A 25,111-nucleotide genomic window follows, 5' to 3' on the forward strand; every position below is an offset into this window, starting at 1 on the left:
AAGAGCACGTGAACGTGGTTTTCTCTTGGTCCTCGGGTGCTATTGGAATTTGAAAATATCCGAAAAAACCATCAAGAAAACAATAGTAACTATTTCCAGCTAATCTTTCCAACATTTGATCAATGAAAGGTAAGGGAAAGTGATCTTTTCTGGTGGCGTCATTTAATTTTCTATAATCAATACAAACACGCCATCCTGTTACCGTCCTAGTAGGAATAAGCTCATTTTTCTCATTTGTGATGACAGTCATGCCACCCTTCTTAGGTACGCATTGAACTGGGCTTACCCATGGACTATCAGAGATTGGATAAATTAAACCTGCATCAAGTAGTTTAATAATTTCTTTCTTAACAGCATCTTGCATATTAGGATTTAGTCTTCTTTGGTGTTGCCCATACGTTTTATGACCTTCTTCCATAAGGATTTTATGTGTGCAATACGAAGGACTTATTCCTTTAATATCATGAATTTTCCATGCAATAGCTGGTTTATGAGCTTTTAACACAGAAATGAGTTGAGATTTTTCATTTTCAGTAAGAGAAGACGATATTATTACAGGTAATTCAGATTCACCATGTAAATAAGCATATTCCAAATTGTTTGGAAGTGGCTTTAACTCTAATGTCGGTGGTTCTTCTATCGATGATTTATATCGATATCTGTCTTCCTCTTTTAGCATTTGAATTTCTTCTGTTGTTGGTTCATATCCATTAGCCATAAGTGTAGCTAACATTTCAGTTTCATCAATTGGTTCAGTTCCTTCTCCTAAAGAACATTCTCCTGTTCCTTGTAATTCTGGAAATTCTTCTAACAATTCTGCATGTGAATCTATAGTTTGAATATAATAACATGTATCATCTGAAGATTGAGGTTGTTGCATGGCTCTATCAACTGAAAAGGTAACACTCCCATCCTCTATACTTAGGGTCAGTTTCTTACCAAACACGTCTATCATTGCTTTAGCCGTGTTTAAGAATGGTCTTCCTAATATGAGAGGAACTCGAGAATCTTCTTCCATGTCCAGAATAACAAAATCTATTGGAAATACTAAAGTACGAACTTTAACTAGTATGTTCTCCATTATCCCTCTAGGATATTTTACTGATCGATCGGCTAGTTGTATGCTTATTCGTGTTGGTTTTAATTCTCCAAGGTCTAGTTTAGCGTATAGTGAATACGGCATTAGATTTATACTAGCACCTAAGTCTGCCAATGCTTCTATTGAACTAAGACTACCCAGAAAACATGGAATTGTGAAACTCCCTGGATCTGATAATTTTTCTGGTATCTTATTCAAAAGCAATGCAGAACAATTAACATTCATAATAACAACCGAGAGTTCTTCCATTTTCTTTCTATTTGTGATTATATCTTTCAAAAATTTAGCATATCTAGGCATTCCTGAAATCACATCAATGAAAGGAAGATTGACATTTATCTATTTAAACATATCTAAGAATTTGGATTGCTCGGCTACAAGTCTTTCTTTTCTCATCTTACTCGGGTAAGGAAGTGGTGGTTGGTATGGTTTAACATAAGATTTAGCCTTAACTGTGTTATCTTCATTATCCTTTTCAACTACCGGTTTTGTTTCCTTATTTTGCTCAGGTTGTGGTTCTTGTGGAGTAGGAATAGCTTCATCAGAAATTACAGGTATTTCAGGTGGTTTAAGTGTAACACCACTTCTTGTGGTAATGGATTTAGCTGTTTCATTCCGGGGGTTAGCATTTATATCACTAGGTAGACTTCCCGGTTTTCTTTCACCTATCAACCTTGCTAGGTTACTTACTTCTTGTTCCAGATTTTGAATAGAAGCTTGTTGATTTCTAAATGCTTGAGCATTTTGTTCATTGGTTTGTTTCTGAGATGTGAAAAATTCGTTTGAGATTCAACTAGCTTCGACATCATATCTTCTAAATTTGGCTTTTTATCATCGGTTTGTGGTAGTTTATTTTGAAAAATAGGTCTTTGCTGGTTGTAAGTATTGTTGGATACTTGTTGATTGCTAGGACCTTGTTGGTTGTTGTATGGAACATTTCGGTTATAGTTCTGATTTTGATTGTAGATTGGTCTTGGCGGTTGATAATTATTCTGATAATTATTTCCAGGCCTTTGGTTTATGTATGAAATATTCTCTCTTTGTTCCATTGTTAGTTCAATACTGAGACAATCTTTTGTCAAATGTGGTCCTCCACATTGCTCACAACTAATTCGTATTGAGTGAATATCTTTAGTCATCTTTTCCATTCGTCTCTCGACAGCATCTATCTTTGCGGAAATGGAATCTAAGTCATGGCTAGAATCGGCTCTAGCTGCTTTAGATGATCTAACGATATCTTTTTCTTGGTGCCACTCATGTGAGTGGGAAGCATTGTTATCAATAATTTTGTAAGCATCAGTTGCGGTTTTCTTCAAAATGGAACCACCATCTGCTATATCGATGTCTTTTCGTGTAGTGATGTCGCATCCTTGGTAGAATATTTGTACTATTTGACAGGTGTCTAAACCATGTTGCGGACATCCTCTTAATAACTTTTCAAATCTTGTCCACGCTTCATATAAAGTTTCATTTGGCTTTTGCGTGAACGTAACAATTTCTCCTTGAAGTCTCACAGCTTTAGATGCCGGAAAGAAATGTTTAAGAAATTTTTCAACTAAAACATCCCATGTATCAATCGCCCCTTCAGGTAACGATTTCAACCAATCTTTGGCTTCTCCCTTTAGAGTCCAGGGAAATAACATGAGATATATCTATTCATCCTCCACTTCTCGGATTTTAAATAGAGTGCAGATCCTATTAAAGGTTCGAAGATGTTCATTTGGATCTTCCTTCGGCGCACCACTAAATTGGCATTGATTTGTTACCATGTGTAGGATTTGTCCTTTGATTTCATAATCTGGCGCATTAATACCTGTTTGAGTAATTGCGTGACCTTGGCCAGTGCGTTTAGCTCTCATTCGGTCTTCCATACTTAGAGGTTCCAGATTCTCCATGATTGAATTTGTTGAATTTGAATCACTAGAGGATTCTGATTTAATGGTTGGTTCCTCTACAATCTCTGTTTGAATGATTGGTGGTTCCGGAGGAAAGATTAATGGTTCAGGATCTCTGAATTGTCCCTGAATATCTTCCGAATTCTCAATTGTGAGGTCGGGTTCAAAAAATAGATTATCGGAAATTTGAATTGGAGTACTTGGTCGACTGGATGACGATTCTAAAGAAAAATCAACGGCGACAATATTTGCTAGATGTCTTGATCGAGTTACAGTTGGTGAACGTACAAAAGGTGGTGAACGTTTTGCTCGATGCATTCACTGAATATCCTATTAGTTATAAAAATAAGAAAAATTATATAAGTTATCAAATTAATAGATTTTTCTGATTTTGTCCACGTTTCGAATAGCCAAAAGATGCAGCAGAGGGGCAGGATTCGTTTGGTCTCAATATAATTGAGTACTGTTTGGCTCCAATAACCCGGTCCACGTACAAATCCAACTATTACTACGAACCAGAAAATGGATGTCTATCAATTTAACCACTTAAAATAATTTTTCGTTTTGAAATTTTAGAGAAGAAATAGAACAAAATTCTATGTCCTATAAACTAGAGCGTCGAGAAATAAGAAAGAAAAAGATTGCGCGTCGAAAAATGTCGAAAAATAAAAGGAAAGTAGCGCGTCGAAACTTAAAAAGGAACTAAAAACTAAGAATTAAAAGTTGTGTCTAAAAGTATTAAAGCTTAAAAGGAATTCTATATTCAAAAACGGCAATTACTTAAAAAGGTACTAAAATATTAAAAACGGCGTCGCAAAATTCTAAAGCACCTAAATCTTTGTCTAAAGAAAAAGCACTTAAGGGATTTTACGGCAAAGCCTAAAAATCTAGAAATAAAAATAACTATGGCAAAAAACTATTTCTTAAAACTAAATACGAGCGAAAAATACAAATATTACGCTAAAACAAATAAAAAAACAAAAAATAAAAATAATACTTAAAGTTGTAAAAAGTACAATGTTTATAAAAATATTATTTTTATATTATTTATTTTATAAAACTATTAATTTTTATATAATTTATAAAACTAAATAAACTAAATAATACAAATTAAATAATAAAACTAAAACTTAAATAATAAATAAATAAAAACCTAATTAGGGTTTTAATTAATTATAATTAATAATAATACTCCGTAATGATTGCTGTTGGATGGTAAAACCTGGCGTGTCAGGTACCCTCATGCGATCGCATGAAATTTTGCCTTCGGGCTCATGTGATCGCATGGGCTAGGTTTTCGGGCCAGGTGTTGGGCTGCTACAGTACCAGGCCGAGAGTTATATATTTATTTATTTTTCTGTTTTCTGTTTTAATAAATAATTATATAAATAAATAAAAACTTGTATTTTAAAAACTAAAATAAAAATAAAGAAACTTTATAATTTTATATATATATAACAAACTATTAAAAATATATAAATATTTTTTTTCTTTTCTTTTTATATTTTCGTATATTTAAACGTATTTTTACAAAAGCGTTTTTTTATAAAAGTAAACTAAAAATTAATAAAAATCTTTTTTTATATATAAAGCGTTGCGTTTCCGGTGTTTAAGCAAGAAGTTCCCCGGCAGCGGCGCCAAAAATACTTGATGTGTGCGAGGTGTGCTAAGAAATAGTAGTATTTTTACAACGAAATACTATTAAATACGATACAATTTTACACAAGATATTTATTTATTTATAGAATGGATATACCTAAACCTTACTACAACACTTATAGGCAGTGTACCTAATCGTACAGTAGTGTAGTTTTTAGTAAGTCCGGTTCGTTCCACAGGGATCTTTTAAACAAGCTTAACGCTATATTAGTTTTAACTTATAATTGTAAAAATACAAAAATATATATAAGTAGTATTATTATTATAAAGGGGGTTTTTACCGTTTAATGACCGGTTTGTCGATTTTAAAACTTTAATCGCAGTTAAAACCTAATGTAAAATATAAATATAACTTAATTTAAAGCGTAAAGTAAATAACGATAATGAAATTGCGATAAATAAAAGTGCGATAAAATAAAATTGCGATAATTAAAGAGTTCGTTAATTAAAAATGCAATTAAATAAAATGACAATAAATAAAAGTGCGATAATTAAAAGTGCAATTAAATATGAAATAAAAGAATTATGCTTATTTAAACTTCCATAATCATAATGTTTGACGTGTTGATTTTTAGTTTATTACCATGGGTTAATTGTCCTTTGTCTTGGATTATTCGATATGTCCATACGGATTTGTCCATAATAGTCCATCAGTCATAATCATAAAGTGCAAAAGTCTTCATCAAATTATTCTTATTCCCGAAGTTAAATATTCCAACTAATTGGGGATTCGAATTGTAACAAGGTCTTAATACTTTATTTAATGAATACACCAGGTTATCGACTGCGTGTAGTCCAAGGTTTTACTACATTGTTAACAATTACACCAATTACCCTTGAATGTAATCCACCCCTGTTTCAACAAGTCTATTAACTATTAATCCAGTTCCGTGTCCGGTAAAATGAACAATTATTGGTATTTATAGATATCCCGCCCACCGTGCCCAGTCAAGCGTATGTGGTTATATATAAATACGTCAAATTATAAGTCTATATATTGAATCAACGAGGTATCATTTAGTTAATATAAAACCCATTAATAGCCCATAGTCTAATTTCCACATGTGTCGTTCTTTTATCCAAACCTCAATTATGGTACAAAGCCCAATTACCCAATTTTAATATTTAGCCCAACATCACAATTACTTCGGAATTAAATAAGCATAATAATAACTTAGCTACGAGACATTAAATTAAAAATAACATTAACCATAACTTACAGTGATTAAAAATAGCGTAGCGTAACACGGACAGAATTTCGACTTACACCCTTACAACATTCGCTAACATACCCTTATTATTAGAATTTAAAATTAAAATTAAAATTATAATATATATATATATATATATATATATATATATATATATATATATATATATATATATATATACGTGATAGATAGAGAGATGGATGATGGATATATGATCAACCAAAACTGCGAATTTATAGGAGTGTGGCCTACCACCTACTGCCATGCGATCGCATGGAATTTGTTCTTCCAGGCCATGCGATCGCATGGCCAGCTTTTTCAGGTCACATGTCTTTGTTTGCATTCTGCCGATGATTTATATAAATATATATAATATATAAATAATTTTAAGAATTATTTAAATATCATATTATATTTATGTGCATAGTTGACTTGTAATTTTTAGTCTGTTGCGTCGAGCGTTGAGAGTTGTCTCTGGTCCCGGTTCCGGATTTTCAAACGTCCTTGCGTACAATTTAATATCTTGTATTTTGCGTTTCGCATCTTGTGCTCTTGTAATTTTGAGACGTTTCTTATCAATAATTGGAACCACTTTGATTGTATTTTGTACTTTTGAGCTTTTTGGTCATTTGCGTCTTCAATTCGTCGAATCTGTCTTTTGTCTTCACCTTTTATTATTTACACGAATATTACTTGTACGTAGAACAATTGCAACTACAAGCTTGTCTTTCTTGAGGGATAATGCTATTAAATATATGTTCGTTTTTAGCATTATCACCCATGATGAAGAATATCACTCATTCCATTATATTTTTTTTTTCTTTCTTCAACAAACGAATCGAACCAGGCTATCTCTGTTTTAAAACCGACCCTACTGTTATTTGATTTCTGTTTGGCTATCGTCGCGAACTGCTGCTACCTGTTTCCTGTCTTCTACTACGATCAAACCATACCCACCACTCGAAGAACACCACCACAAACGATTGCTATAGAGTACTATTGCTAATAACCGATACCATCAAGAACATTAATACAAAATCATCACCATTATTTAAATACATACAAATCGAAAGCCATGGTTAATTGATGCTGCTACACGTCTATTTCTAGTTATGTTTCTCTTTCGTGACACAACAACTGGAACAATGAGATAAAGATGATGATTGATGAAGACGTGATGCTAGATGATAAAGTTATGATGGAGATGTATTATGATGAAAAAGAGGATCCTATAATTGATGTCTTATTCTAGCTGTCACCGCGTGTTCCTTTTTCTTTATGACCGGTAGGTGATAAAACAAATAAACCCCACATATATTTTTTTATTCGGTGGCCAAGATTTCCAAATCAATTAAAACCCTTTATTATTCTTGTGGGGCTGCGTTAATTTTCTTTCTTCTGTCGAGCAACTGATGGAAACAAACCGCCACATGATTTTTTTATATACTACAAAGTTTAGTTGGGCTTGTGTTGTTACTTGGGTTACGTTTTAATTTTCTATTGGGCCATTTAAAATTGGTTGGGTTTGTGATCTTGTTGGGCCACGAATTCAGTCTGTTGGGCCTGTATCTGAGTTGATCGAGCAACTTAATACTGTGTGCTACTTCGAACATGTTTTTCGGTTCCAGCTGAGGAAGAAAATGAGATGATACGATGATGTTGTTATAATTATGATTATGATTATAATTACGACGACAATGATGATAGAACATGATTAAGATGTGACGTCTTGATGATAATAATAAAACTTAGATAATGATAATAATGGATGATGGTGTTAATGTTAATGACGATGACAAAATCACAATATTATTGATGATGATAACGAGTTGATAATTAACGAAGTCAATTATGGTTATGATGATAATTCGTATACGAAATCGATGAAGATTAGGATGAGGAAGATAATCTTAGAAATAAAGGGAAACAGATACACGGTTATAGGAATATTACGTGGTAATTAAAAACAGAAAAGCAACGATAGACAAATGGTTAAGGGGTGTTTGCGGTTGTTCGAGAGGTCACGGGTTCGAGTCCCGTTCAGGGCATTTCTTTTTAGAAAAAGCTATCAAAGAGGTATACATTCTTATTTTTAATCCTATATTTATTGTTATTAGTAATTATTAGGTTTATTATTATTACTACTAATGTTATTACTAATTATTATTATTATTATTATTATTATTATTATTATTATTATTATTATTATTATTATTATTATTATTATTATTATTATTATTATTATTATTATTATTATTATTATTATTGTTGTTATTATGGTTATGATACGTATTATTATTATTATTATTATTATTATTATTATTATTATTATTATTATTATTATTATTATTATTAATATAGGTATTAGTTATCATTTATAATTATCATCATGATTATAATTATAATTAAGATTATTATTATCATTGTTATTACTAATATTATTATTATTATCAATAATATTACAATTTAGGAGCACTATAATTAATATTATCACTAGTAATGAAAATATTATTATTAAGTACTAGTATTACTATTAGTAGTAATATTATAATTTTAGTTAGTAACATAAATATTAGTATTATTATTAATAGTAAAATCATTATTTTTATAGCTATTATTATTAGTACTTATTATTATTAAAGTATCATTTTTTTTAAAAGTTATCATTATAAGTATTATTATTATAAGTAAAGATATACTTATTACATATACTATATTACACTACATAAATTTTTATAAAATATTACTATCTACAATTTTATATATAAATTTACATATTGTATAAATATATATTTTCACATAATCATAGATATATTATAATATTTTAAACATATATAAAAATTATAATATATATATATATATATATATATATATATATATATATATATATATATATATATATATATATATATATATATATATATATATATATATATATATTCTAAATAAAATACTTTAATAAGAATTGGATAAATATAAATATCAGGTATAATAATAATAATTGTTTACTATTATCATATGTGTTAATATTATTTGTTATATAATAATTGATTTAGGTTCGTGAATCCGAGGACAACCCTGCATTGTTCAGTATCGTCGTATGAATATTTTTACTACAAAATATTGTAGAGTGAGTTTCATTTGCCTTTTTACCCTTTATATTTTTGGGCTGAGAATACATGCGCAATTTTTATAAATGTGTTACGAAATAGACACAAGTAATTGAAACTACATTATATGGGTAAATGATCGAAGCCGAATATGCCCCTTTTGCTTGGTAACCTAAGAATTAGTAAACCGATCTACTAATTGACACGAATCCTAAAGATAGATCTATTGGACCTAACGAACCCCATCCATGGTTGCGAATGCTTTAGTACTTCGATGTTGTTTTTATCATGTCCGAAGGATTTTCTGGAATGATAGTGGATATTCTTATATGCATCTTGTTAATGTCGGTTACCAGGTGTTCACCATATGAATGATTTTTGTCTCTTTGCATGGAACGTATATTTATGAGAACTGGAAATGAAATTCTTGTGGTCTATTAAAATGATGGAAATGAATGTTTATGATAAACTAATGAACTCACCAACCTTTTGGTTGACACTTGAAAGCATGTTTATTCTCAGGTATGAAAGAAATCTTCCGCTGTGCATTTGCTCATTTTAGAGACATTACTTGGAGTCATTCATGACATATTTCAAAAGACGTTGCATTCAAGTCATTGAGTTCATCAAGATTATTATCAAGTCATTTATAGTTTGAATATATTATGAAATGGTATGCATGCCGTCAACTTTCAATGTAAATAAAGTTTGTCTTTTAAAAATGAATGCAATGTTTGTAAAATATATCATATAGAGGTCAAGTACCTCGCGATGTAACCAAATGTAATGTATTCATCCAGATGGATTAGGACGGGTCCTTTGAGTTGGTATCAGAGCGGTGGTCTTAGCGAACCAGGTCTTGCATTAGTGTGTCTAACTGATAGTTGTTTAGATGCATTAGTGAGTCAGGACTTCGACCGTGTCTGCATGTCAAAAGTTTTGCTTATCATTTCTAGTCAAAAATCATTTGATTATCATCCTTAGAAAATTACCTACTTATCATTTTTAGTTTAGACATGTCTTACTGCAGTTAGTGCATCGATAGTGTATAGACAAGATTTATATCTTAGCGTATCTATTACTATAGACTTTACCTGACAGCTTCCGTAGATTCATCTGTAATTTATGGGATTCTAGTATTATATATGCATATGTAAATTATGTATTGCAGGGTACTAATCTACATCCTATAATCTATTTCTTATCGAAAATCCTTCATCTGATCGTACGAGATGAATCCCTCAACCAATTCGAATTCCTCTAATTCCGACAGCTATTCCGATATGAAGTTTCACCTAAGCTCTGAAAGTAGTGTCACCAGAATGAATCAATCAATCATTCATCCCCAATTCATCTGATGGGTTCGTAGTTGACTTAATCAATGGAGACGTGAAGAAGGCGATTCTTTCCACCAACCAAATTGCCCTCTTGGAGAAGAACCTGAAGCACTTACCGGCGAATCTATCTTAAACACCATTTACAGCTTCATTTGCAGAGTAGTTCGAAATGATTATATTCTATCCACAATTCTAAACCTTATTCATCCACTCGTTCCGACCGACAATCATCCCGGAATAATAGAAGAAGTTAGCGAACTTCGCGCTCAAGTAAACAATTGGGAGAATATGGTGCAAAATTTACCAGCTTCAGCAACATCACCGGCACCAACAGTACCATCAGTAACAGTACCAGTACCATCAACAATCCATGCCTCAACATCTCATTCTGTACCTCGAGCATAATCTTCGTTTTACACCTTGTTCTACATCGATTAATTTTCGTTCTACGAATCGTTCTATATCATTTATCTTCACAGAACATGGCGATTATGTAATCTCTAAAGTCTTAGAGATTAGCTATTCTAGCTCAAACCGAAAAGCAAATGAGATTAATATCATATTAATTCATTAAATCCATGATTAAATCTGAAGAAAATATATATGTAAGTATATTTTCATAAAGATTGTAATTAAAAATTCTTTCGTACAAACTGTTAATGTTGAAAATATTTTAACGGGTAGGTAATACCCGAGGAATATTTAGATTTCACATTAATAAGTTACACTGTACATTCTTTGAATCTGATTCAATAGTCATTTACTATCCTACTTACAACCACAGAAGTACGAATCCGCTCATCACAGAATAACCATTTTCATTCAATTTCATATTTGGATTTTGACTTATCAGAATCCAACAAGTGGCATAATGAAGAAAAACATCTGACAAAATAAAATTTGTTAGAAACAAACGAATTAACTATGAGAAAAATTTTGTTAAGAATCCACGCTAACTGTTTCCAGCCAACTGTTCCTAGCTAACTGATTACATTTTATTTATCGCAGTTTATTTATCGCAATTTAATTATCGCAATTTTATTTATCGTCATTTAATTTATGTTATTTACTTTACGCACTTTATTTATCGTCATTTAATTTCTGTTATTTATTTTACGTACTTTAAATATCGGGACACGTATACATGGTTTTGACATATCATATCGACGCATCTATATATATTACTTGGAATAACCATAGACACTCTATATGCAGTAATGCGTGAGTTAGCTATACAGGGTTGAGGTTGATTCTACATTAATATATATATACTTTGAGTTGTGATCGAGTCTGAGACATGTACACGGGTCACGATACGTATTAATTAATTCGAATATTATATATTAAGCTATATATGAATTATTGGACTGTTAACTGTGGACTATCGACTGTGGACTAATAACATTGGACAATTAAAATGAACTAAAATATTGATTATAATATATGAAACTAAACATTTCTTCAAGTTTGCCACTTGATTTCATCTTAAATCTCGTTTGTATCCTGACGATTACAATCTGCGTTCAAACCTTTCATGATTCTTGAAAATACCTCAATCGAGAGGATGAGCTAACCGCACTTCATCTACGGAAGAAAAGATTGATGCATATAGTTATGCACCTGAAAAACTCTCGGAACCTGAGTAAACGTTTAACACGTATCTGTGCTAATTCCTTTAGTGTTATTATTACCCAAAATAACTTAGTGATTCCTTTCAAAGTAGCAAATTTTGTCACAGCTCCAGCAAGTCAACTTCAATTTTTCGTTCGAAACAACCTTATTAACACTTTGATATATATGTGTGCTCTTTTATTGCTACCGAGGAACCTTTTATATTCCACCATATTACCATCAGCGTTTAATCATCTAAGAACACAATTCAATTGAAACCACCTCGGATTGATAACCGCCGATTCATATATGGTAGCATTAAATGCAGAGGAAACAGCAAAATTGTAGATGATCTAAACGGACAAAAGTTTCATAATAAGGAATGGAAGGTTGGAAATGCTCAATGGAAATTTTAGTACCGAAAAATAGATTATGCGAAACTATGAAGGAAGCCGTGGACAAATCACAAAGACTAAACCTGCCTTCAAAGAATCCAAATGATTCATTATCTACTGAAGTCATTATCGAATACCTTGCTTCTGACTCTAAAATCTTGCGGAAAATTTTTGTTCATCAACCATCGAACTTAGAAATTCTAAAATATCATCATAAATATCTTCGATATTTCTGAAGATATTTTCATAAATATTCTCGTCCGAAATTATTTATCTCTTCGTGCTATCTATATTACATCATAAAGGAAACTACTTTAGTTTCTAAATTTCTTTAAAATTCAAGTTTAAATTATGAATGATTTTGAAGTAGTGTTGGGAACTAAAGCATGAGTTAGTATAATATAATGACACTTAATCAACGTGATTATATTAAAGTAAGTCATGCTGAGTTTCTAATGAAACATGATGATTCACAGACCATAACGTCATCATGTGCCATGTTACGTGACTCTTACATTCTATCTAATATCTAAACATATCAAGAACATAATTTCTTGATAATTCTATCTTTTCTCTTGAATTCTGGTAATTTAACTAATCAAGATAGTGCTATTACAATTTCTTTCTTAGAACATTAGTCATGTTCATTCGAAACTTCATACATACGAATTCTGGACCATTATTCGCTGACTTAAAGTCGAGAAGAGAAAACAAAAGGATGGAACTTCAAAATATAAAGGAAATGAAGAGGGTGGATTTATAATGAAATATCCGACAGAGCAATCAAAACAGATTATCGCATTTAACCAAAGAAGATCCTATTCCTTAATCTCCGAAGAATCAAATTTTATTCAGATTTCAAAGATTTCTTTAAATCCCTTGAATTCCAGAAATCCACCGTGACTACGTCAAAAGTTAAATTTCTATCTCAAACTGTTGTGACAGCTACACTCGTACGCTTCACATAATCAAATCGTTTTATCTATATTTGTCCATAATGATAAAACTCTATTTATCAACTCATATTCGTCATGAAAACTTTTTTATTGTTAGCCATGACCACCTCACTCAAATTTCGGGACGAAATTTCTTTAACGGGTAGGTACTGTGACGACCCGGAAATTTCCGACCAAATTTAAACTTAATCTTATTATGATTCGACACGATAAGCAAAGTCTATTATGTTGAAGTCTTAACAATTTTGAACTGTGTTCATATTATCAATTACCCTTTGACTATATCCAACGACTCACGAACAATTGTTTGTAAGTAAAAGTATATATATATATATATATATATATATATATATATATATATATATATATATATATATATATATATATATATATATATATATATATGTGTGTGTGTGTGTGTGTGTGTGTGTATGTGTGTGTGTATGTGTGTATAAATATATATAAACAAAATTATATATAATAAATTGAAATAATAAAATATATTTAATCATTAGAACTGAATATGTAAAATAATATACGAGGTAACAAAGTGATTATTAAAGAAAAACTATATATAAGTGTATATGATTTCTATAAATAATTATTATGCTATGTATATTGGAATATACATAAAATGTTTAACTATTATATGTTATATATGTAAAATCATTAAAATATATATAACTTATAATATGAAATGGTAATATATTAAATGCAAGTCGAAAATATAGTTGTTATATTAATATTATTAGTATTTTTGTTACTACTATTAATATTAATATCAATATTAGTATTATTAATATTAATATCATTATTATTATTATAAATATAACTAAAAGGTTATGATTATCAAAAATAAAGATGATACAAATAAATATTATTATAAAAATGAATGAAACTATAATTTTAATTATTCTTATTATTATTATTTTTTTATCGATATTATTATTATTGTTATTAATATCATTAATATTATTATAGTTATTATTATTAGAAATAAATTCAATTTATTATCATCAATAATATGATTATCATTTTTATGATTATTAGGATCATTATCACTTATTATTATTATTATTATTATTATTATTATTATTATTATTATTATTATTATTATTATTATTATTATTATTATTATTATTATTATTATTATTATTAATGTATTTATATTTATTGATTATAAATCATATTTCATAATATATAAAATAAATTAAGTATCGTGTATGTATCCATCCTTATCTGAGTTACTGATTTTTTCTTCTTCTTCTTCTTCTTCTGTTTACAAAAGATATTGTGTCGACCCAGTCTATGATACAAAACAAAGTCTAATTCCCAATCCCAATCTGCCTTTTATTTTTTTTTTGTTTTCTTCCCTTTTGGCTCGAATATAATGCCTATAATTTCCACTATATGTAACTAATCGATTAACTTTTGTGGGAGGAAATTCATTTAATTTCTTATCTCCATTATCAAATACAACTACTGTACTTAATTGAAGATTTAATTACTGTGAGCATTAAAGTTTGTCCCCTTTTCAATTCCACTTAACACAGTTAGTTATATACATATATGTATATGCACACGAGATATGAAAGGAAACCCATTTTTATCTCTAACACTTCTTCCCCTTCTCTTGCTTCGGCAGCCGCCATCACCACCCTAGCTCCACCACCATCAGTTATCATTACAACAACCCGACTTTACATGGGTTCTCCCATGACAAAGCTTACAAACCGAACCCTAAATAACAAATTCATGTGTGGTTACATTTACAACTTCATCAAACCCAACTATATTGGCTATGTGTCGTGAACATACAACCACCATCAACACCTTCACTTATAACGGACCATCATCACTGTTATCATCAAACGAACCACCATACTCGATCCTGCTTTCTTGTTTTCTATTTCTATTCGAACTTTGAATACCACAACACAACCCATATCACCACTTTACACTTAATCAAACCTCACGATCACCTCTTCTATTTTTCTGTTTAGTTAGGGACCGAGAACAACACAAGCATACTACAATATTCACAACCACCCTATAACGGCCACCATTAAATCACGTTTCGGTTCTGTTCACGTACAAGAACCCAAGACCCATGATGAAGAATATCACTCATACCATTATATATTTTTTTCTTTCTTCAACAAATGAATCGAACCAGGCTATCTCCGTTTTAAAACTGACCCTACTGTTATTTGATTTATGTTTGGCTATCGTCGCGAACTGCTGCTACGTGTTTCCTGTCTTCTACTACGATCAAACCATACCCACCACTCGAAGAACACCATCACAAACGATTGCTATAGAGTACTATTGCTAATAACCGATACTACCAAGAACATTAATACAAAATCATCACCATTATTTAAATACATACAAACCGAAAGCCATGGTTAATTGATGCTGCTACACGTCTGTTTCTAGTTCTATTTCTCTTTCATGACACAACAACTGGAATAGTGAAATAAAGATGATGATTGATGAAGACGTGATGCTAGATGATAAAGTGATGATGGAGATGTATTATGATGAAAAAGGGGAACCTGTAATTGATGTCTTATTCTAGCTGTCACCGCGTGTTCCTTTTTCTTTATGACCGGTAGGTGATAAAACAAATAAACCCCACATATATTTTTTTATTCGGTGGCCAAGATTTCCAAATCAATGAAAAACCTTTATTGTTCTTTTGGGGCTGCGTTAATTTTCTTTCTTCTGTCGAGCAACTGATGGAAACAAACCGCCACATGATTTTTTTTATATACTACAAAGTTTAGTTGGGCTTGTGTTGTTACTTGGGTTGCGTATTAATTTTATATCGGGCCATTTAAAATTAGTTAGTTTTGTGATCTTGTTGGGCCACGAATTCAGTCTGTTGGGCCTGTATCTGAATTGATCGAGCAACTTAATACTGCGTACTGCTTCGAACATGTTTTTTGGTTCCAGTTGAGGAAGACAATGAGATGATACGATGATGTTGTTATAATTATGATTATAATTATAATTACGATGACAATGATGATAGAACACGATTAAGATGTGAAGTCTTGATGATAATAATAAAACTTAGATAATGATAATAATGGATGATGGTGTTAATGTTAATGATGATGACAAAATCACAATATTATTGATGATGATAACGGGTTGATAATTAACGAAGTCAGTTATGGTTATGATGATAATTCCTATACGAAATCAATGAAGATTAGGATGAGGAAGATAATCTTAGAAATAAAGGGAAACAGATACACGGTTATAGGAATACTATTACGTGGTAATTAAAAACAAAAAAGCAACGATAGACGAATGGTTAAGGGATGTTTGCGGTTGTTCGAGAGGTCACGGGTTCGAGTCCCGTTCAGGGCATTTCTTTTTAGAAAAAGCTATCAAAGGGGTATACATTCTTATTTTTAATCCTATATTTATTATTATTAGTTATTATTTTGTTTATTATTATTACTAATGTTATTACTAATTATTATTATTATTGTTGTTATTATGGTTATGATAAGTATTATTATTATTATTATTATTATTATTATTATTATTATTATTATTATTATTATTATTATTATTGTTAATATAGGTATTAGTTATCATTTATTATTATCATCATGATTATAATTGATGTGCGTAGGGGTGTATACGAAATAGCTTATATTTTACAAGGAAATACTATTAAATACGATACAATTTTACACAAGTTATTTATTTATTTATAGAGTGGATATACCTAAACCTTACTACAACACTTATAGACAGTGTACTTAACCGTATAGTAGTATAGTTTTTAGTAATTTCGGTTCGTTCCACAGGGATCTAGCCAAGTTTAACGCTATATTAAAAACTATATTTGTATATATATATATATATATATATATATATATATATATATATATATATATATATAAGTATATATATATAAATATAAGTAGTATTATTATTATTATTATTATTATAAAAGAGGTTTTTACCGTTTAATGATCGGTTTGTTGATTTTATGTCTTAAGTCGCAGTTAAAACCTAATGTAAAATATTAAAAATAAAAATAACTTAATTTAAAGCGTAAAGTAAATGACAATAATTAAAGTGCGATAAATTAAAATGCGATAAATAAAATGACAATAAATAAAATTGCAATAATTAAAAAGTACGATAATTAAAAGTGCAATTAAATAAAATGACAGTAAATAAAAGTGCGATAAAATATGAAATAAAGAAATTATGCTTATTTAAACTTCCGTAATCATGATGTTTGACGTGTTGATTTTAGTTTATTACCATGGGTTAATTGTCCTTTATCCTAGATTATTCAATATGTCCATCTGGTTTTGTCCATAATAGTCCATCAGTCATAAATATAAAGTGCGAGTGTCCTCGTCAAATTATCCTTATATTCGAAGTCAAATATTCCAACTAATTGGGGACTTAAACTATAATTACACCAATTTTCCTTGTATATAATTCACCCTTGTTTTAATAAGTCCATTGACTATTAATCCATTCCCGTTTCTGGTTAAATGAACGATTATTAGTACTTATAAATATCCCGCCCATCGTGTCCGATCGAGTGTATGTGGTTATTTATAATTACATCAAATTGTAAATCTTTATATTAAATTAACGAACTACCATTCAATTAAACAAATATAAAGCCCATTAATAGCCCATAGTGTAATTTCCACAAGTGTCGTTCTTTTGTCCAAACCCCAATTATGGTACAAAGCCCAATAACCCCGTCTTAATATTTAGCCCAACATCATGATTACTTCGTTTTAAATAAGCATAATAATAACTTAGCTACGAGACATTAATTTAAAAAGGTTGAACATAACTTACAATGATTAATAATAGCGTAGCGTTACATGGACAGAATTTTGAATTACACACTTACAACATTCGCTAACATACCCTTATTATTATTAATCTTAAATTCAAATTAAAATTATAAATTATATATATATATATATATATATATATATATATATATAAGAGATAGAGAGGATAGAAAAGATGTGTTTATATTCGACTGAAACTACGCCTTTTATAGGAATGTGGCAAGAAAAAGTAGGCCATGCGATCGCATGGGAATTAGGCCTCCAGGCCATGCGAGCGCATGGAGCAGGAATCCAGCTCACATACTTTGTTTTCTTGTTTACCGACGGTTTTAATATATAATATAATATATATATATATATATATATATATATATATATATATATATATATATATATATATATATATATATATATATATATATATATATATATATATATATATATATATAATTTTTAAGAATTAATTATATATTATATTATATTCATGTGCATAGTTGACTTGTAATTTTTAGTCCGTTGCGTCGCACGTTGAGAGTTGACTCTGGTCCCGGTTCCGGATTTTTGAACATCCTTTCGTACTATTTAATATCTTGTACTTTGCACTTTGCGGCTTGTAATCTTGTAATTTTTAGACGTTTCTCATCATTATTTTGAACCATTTTGATTGTACTTTGTACTTTTTAGCTTTTGGGTCGTTCGCATCTTCAATTCGTCGAATCTGTCTTTTGTCTTCACCTTTTATTATTTAAACGAATATCACTTGTAAATAGAATAATTGCAACTAAAAGCTTGTCTTTCTTAAGGGATAAGGCTATGAAATATATGTTCTTTTTTAGCATTATCAATAATTATAATTAAGATTATTATTATCATTGTTATTACTAATATTATAATTATTATCAATAATATTACAATTTAGGGGCACTATTATTAATATTATCACTAGTAATGAAAATATTATTATTATTAAGTACTAGTATTACTATTAGTAGTAATATTATAATTTTAGTTAGTAATATAAATATTAGTATTATTATTAATAGTAAAATCATTAATTTTATGGCTATTATTATTAGTATTTATTATTATTAAAGTATCATTTTTTTTTTAAAGTTATCATTATAAGTATTATTATTATAAGTAAAGATATACTTATTACATATACTATATTACACTACATAAATTTTTATAAAATATTACTATCTACAATTTTATATATAAATTTACATATTGTATAAATATATATTTTCACATAATCATAGATAAATATTAATTTTGATACATTATAATATTTTAAACATATATAAAAATTATGATAAATGATATATATATATATATATATATATATATATATATATATATATATATATATATATATATATATATATATATATATTCTAAATAAAGTACTTTAATAAGAATTGGATAAATATAAATATTAGGTATAATAATAATAATTGTTTACTATTATCATATGTGTTAATATTATTTGTTATATAATAATTGATTTAGGTTCGTGAATCCGAGGACAACTCTGCATTGTTCAGTATCGTCGTATGAATATTTTTACTATATAAAAATATTGTAGGGTGAGTTTTCATTTGCCTTTTTACCCTTTATATTTTTGGACTGAGAATACATGCGCAATTTTTATAAATGTTTTACAAAATAGACACAAGTAATTAAAACTACATTATATGGGTGAATGATCGAAGCCGAATATGCCCCTTTTGCTTGGTAACCTAAGAATTAGTAAACCGATCTACTAATTGACGCGAATCCTAAAGATAGATCTATTGGGCCTAACGAACCCCATCCATGGTTGCGGATGGTTTAGTACTTCAATGTTGTTTTTATCATGTCCGAAGGATTTCCCGAAATGATAGGGGATATTCTTATATGCATCTTGTTAATGTCGGTTAACATGTGTTCACCATATGAATAATTTTTGTCTCTATGCATGGGACGTATATTTATGAGAACTGGAAATGAAATTCTTGTGGTCTATTAAAATAATGGAAATGAATATTTATGATAAACTAATGAACTCACCAACCTTTTGGTTGACACTTGAAAGCATGTTTATTCTCAGGTATGAAAGAAATCTTCCGCTGTGCATTTGCTCATTTTAGAGACATTACTTGGAGTCATTCATGACATATTTCAAAAGACGTTGCATTCAAGTCATTGAGTTCATCAAGATTATTATCAAGTCATTTATAGTTTGAATATATTATGAAATGTTATGCATGCCATCAACTTTCAATGTAAAGAAAGTTTGTCTTTTAAAAACGAATGCAATGTTTGTAAAATATATCATATAGAGGTCAAGTACCTCGCGATGTAACCAAATGTAATGTATTCGTCCAGATGGATTAGGACGGGTCCTTTCATTTGTTGACTATCTAAGGCTGCTAAGAGCTGAATTATTATGTATATATACCAATAGTATATACGTCTAGGATCTGGGTATTGTACGAGTACGAATACGGTTGCATACGAGTAGAATTGTTGATGAAAAAGAATGAGAATGCAATTGTAAGCATTTTTGTTAAGTAGAAGTACTTTGATATGTGTCTTGAAGTCTTTTAAAAGTGTACTAATACTTCTTAATATACTACATGTATATACATTTTAACTGAGTCGTTAAGTCATCGTTAGTCGTTACATGTAAGTGTTGTTTTGCAACTTTTAAGTTAACTATCTCATTTAGTGTTGTTACCCATTGTTATTATATCTAATGAGATGTTAAATTATTACATTATCATGATATTATGATTTATGAATATATCTTAATATGATATATATACATTAAAAATGTCGTTACAACGATAATCGTTACATATATGCCTCGTTTCGAAATACTTAAGTTAGTAGTCTTGTTTTACATATGTAGTTCATTGTTAACATACATAATGATATATATAATTATCATTTCATCATGTTAAACATATATATATCAATATCTTAATATGATTCATATGTATTTAGTAAGACGTTGTTATAACAAAAATAGTTATATGTATCGTTTTGAGTTTCTTAATTCAATAGTCTCATTTTTATGTATATAACTCATTGTTAATATACTTAGTGAGATATTTACTTATCAAAATCTTATGTTAACTTTATATATATATATATATATATATATATATATATATATATATATATATATATATATATATATATATATATATATATATCATGTAGTTTTTATAAGCTTTTAACGTTCGTGAATCGCCGGTCAACTTGGGTGGTCAATTGTCTACATGAAACTCATTTCAAATAATCAAGTCTTAACAAATTTGATTGCTTAACATGTTGGAAACATTTAATCATGCAAATAAAGTTTTCAATTAATATATAAACATGGAGCAATAGTAAAGATCACCCTATAGTTTTTCAGTCTGGCACAAGGTCCTGTCTTTGAACATGCTATGCAACAACCGTTCTTACGGTTGACACCCGATTTGGTTCAGGTGACCTAATGAATTCCAGGTGAATTTCTAGGATTTTACGTTCAATGGTAATGAACGCATTAAAAATGGGTTTTCAGAAAACAAATCGGTTTGTAATTTGATCAAAATATTTTCTCGTTCAAGCTCGAGTTTAGATATCATCGAAATGAGTTTGTAATTCTCAATCTTTAAGGTCAATCCCATGGATTGAGTAATATCTGTCTTAAAAGCTGATTTTTGATCTTTAAGGAGATTATCCTTTCTGAGGATCGGATTCATTAGTCTTATAAGCTAATTTGCATGGTGCCCCCCATTTTACGAGACAGATCCTCTCATGGTTAGGATAAGTCCGACCACTTGGCGACCCTGTTTGATGCTGAGGTCCGTAGATTTCCAGCTGATTTTCGAGAAAACTTTTCAAGGTTTTTCGTAGACTCTACAACTGGTCTGGACGACAACTTCCTGACCTAAATCAAGAAGCGCATGTCTTTTTCGGAAGACTTTACTTCCTTTTAATGATGGAATTGATTCATCGTGTAGATCCATCTTTCTTTCAAATATATTATAAGAAATTGGGTAAAACTGATAAAATTGTCCAAAACAAAAGTATCTTCAATTATTTGTACAAAAATATGTGATATATGTTCTAAATAATTTGGTAAATTTTTCCCACACTTGGCTTTTATTTTCCTTTCTTTGCCTTTTTATTTTCCTCTATTCCTTTTAAATGAATTCTAACATTTTGGGTTGTTTCTCAATTTATGTCCTTTCCGAGGTACCAATAATTTCGGTGTTAACACCTAGTTTTATCGTTCATAAATATGTATAAACATGATTTTGAGTTCATTTAATTGAAAATTTTGAAAAATTTTACTAGAATTGGGTAGTCAGTATATAAGACTAGGGTTGTTCTTTATTATCAGAGAGCACTCGATTCTAATACAACAACTGCGTTACCAGTATTTTTAATGGTAACCAAGTATTTAAATTTAAAATTTTAAAAATTCTAAAGAATTTAACCTCTTCCCACACTTAAGATCTTGCAATGCCCTCATTTGCAAGAAATCAGTAACAATTTAAATTATTGAGGGTGATTAGCGTAGAAAAATGATTAAATTTTACCAAAGTTTCCAAACATATTGACGTTTGTTTGTTGAATGATAAATGGTGCACATCATTTGTTCATTCCGTCTTGTTGTTACATCATATTTGTTTTTCGTTTTGTCATCAAAATTAGTAGCTTTTGCTGAACTTAATGCCAGTCTTTGAAAGTTCGTTGTTTTACCCTGTTGTGTACAATTGACAATATACATACATACAAATAATAACATGCATGGTAATTTGAAATGGGACTTAACATCCCACTTTAAAATCAAATATGAAATATTAGTACAAAATAATAAAAATATTAAAACTTATATTAAAGTATCACAATATTATATGTTTTAAACATAAGTAAATAAAAATAATAAAAAAAATAAAAATCACCAACGGGAACTATATCAATCTGGATAGGGGTTCCAGTTCATGTCGTCGGGCGGGTTCCACGGTTGGTTATAGGTGTACTGATAGGCCTGGTTGGGGTCGTAGAGAGTAAATGGTGGTCGCATATTGGGCTGGTGTGGAGGATAGTAAGCAGGTCGGGTTGGTACGTAGTTATTTGGTACCTGAGGTGATAGCTGGCTCATGATCTGATGCTGATGATAGTGCCATCTATCATGCTGTCGTTGCCTGGAATGCTCACACACATTCTCGACGTGCCACTACTCGAACTGACTATGTCTAGCCACGTTTGTCATTTCTACCTCATCTATACACTGGTAGACGTCAGTAATAGCCTCCCTAATGACATCCCTAATGTCATCTGCTTCCTCCATTTCCTCATCTGAACCTCTCTCTACCTGTGGATGACGGCCATCATATGGTATTGCCTGATTGCGTCTACTCTTTAATACCTTTGCACCCTGATAGACCTTCAATCCTAAAGTATCAACCTGTTCCCTACACACCATCAGTGGACCCCCTTGATCCCTATCTACACCCAAATACTCTCCAATGAGAGTAACAAAAATACCTCCTCCTATTATTCCCCCGTCCTGTATTCCTGCCACTATTTTGGACAGATAAAAACCAACGCAGTAGGGGATATTAACAAAGCTTCTAGGTTTTCGAATACACTTAAGGTAAAATAAGTCGTGTAAGGTCATCTTCTCCTTGTTTTTACCTCTTTGTGTAATCGAATTAGCTAAAAATCTAATACGTAGCTCTGCTTTGTTAATATCTAAATATGAGTGTCTTCCTCCCAGTGAAAAAACATTATAATTTGACATACGCCTCCAGACGGCGTCTGCGTCAAAATTCCTATCTACCCGCTCCCCATGATAAATAAAATTTGTACAATCGGGTAATAGTAATTCATCAGGAGTGTAAATCTGCAAAGCCCTGGCCATGTCCAGCATAGACATCTTGTACATCCTACGGCCAAGTAAAAATCTAAGAAAACTTCTATCATCTAACCTAACTACATCCGCATTAAGTGATATAGTACTCATAAGCTCAACACACCATTCCTTATATACAGGCCTACGAATGGTGAATAAACGTTCCCAATCGGGAAAAGAGCAGCTGCCATACCTTTGGATCAGATGCTGCCTAACTGAGTTAACTAGTTGGACCCTTTCAAAGGCTCCCAATCGATTACCCTCGTCACTTCTACATTTTTCGTTACCAGTTTAAATTTGTTACTTTGATATGTCGGGTAATCTCTCCAACTTCGATCAAATCTCAAATTAGGATGCAACTGTTCTTCATGAATCGTTGGTGTTCTATTATTGGATGAATCAGAAATTGTACATAGACATTAACATATTCTTGTTGCGGATCATAATATGGTACGTGTTGATCAGGTTGTTGTTGTTCCTGTTGTTGCTCCGATTCAGGTTCTGGTTCATATTGCATTTCTGGTTGTGGTTCCGGAACAGGTTGTCTAGATGATGATGATGCACCATCAGTATCGGTATATCTCTGCAAAACACATTAAACACAAAATTTGTGCATCCAAATATGCATTAGTGTTAGAAAAATAACAACTTGAAATAATTACAATAACATGTTTAATTAAAATTAAACTTATACACATTTTCATAATTTTTACAATTCTACACTTTTTCAAATAAGCATATATGAAAATGTTTACAACATTCATAAGCATTCAACTCAAATAACATGTTAAAATAACCATTACTAGCAATTAAACAAGTTTCAAATGGCATTTACATCAATTTAATCAAGTTCGTGAATTTTAGACTTAAAAAGTCCACTTTAATTCTCAAAAATCATGTTTATGATCAAAGTTTGGATCATTTAGCTACCTAAACATGTTACATTACTTAATTTAGCAATAATTCATGAAAAAAATCGGCCATAACCTGTTTATATCAAAAAGCCCCAAATTGCTCAAGAACACAAACCCTAGATTCCTTAAAATTTTGAAGTTTTTGGCTTCAAATCATGTTAAATAGCATCAA

The 25,111-nt window shown here is 30.1% G+C and overlaps 1 non-coding gene across 1 annotated transcript; it reads left to right on the plus strand.

Moving 5' to 3' along the window:
- The first annotated feature begins 2,503 nt into the window (after positions 1-2,503).
- LOC139903418 (small nucleolar RNA R71) lies at positions 2,504-2,610 on the plus strand. Its single transcript, XR_011778238.1, has one exon. It is a non-coding gene; the product is annotated as a small nucleolar RNA R71 (small nucleolar RNA).
- The last annotated feature ends 22,501 nt before the right edge of the window (positions 2,611-25,111 follow it).

The sequence above is a fragment of the Rutidosis leptorrhynchoides genome, chromosome 3 (genome assembly GCF_046630445.1).
Source record: "Rutidosis leptorrhynchoides isolate AG116_Rl617_1_P2 chromosome 3, CSIRO_AGI_Rlap_v1, whole genome shotgun sequence".
Lineage (NCBI taxonomy): Eukaryota > Viridiplantae > Streptophyta > Magnoliopsida > Asterales > Asteraceae > Rutidosis > Rutidosis leptorrhynchoides.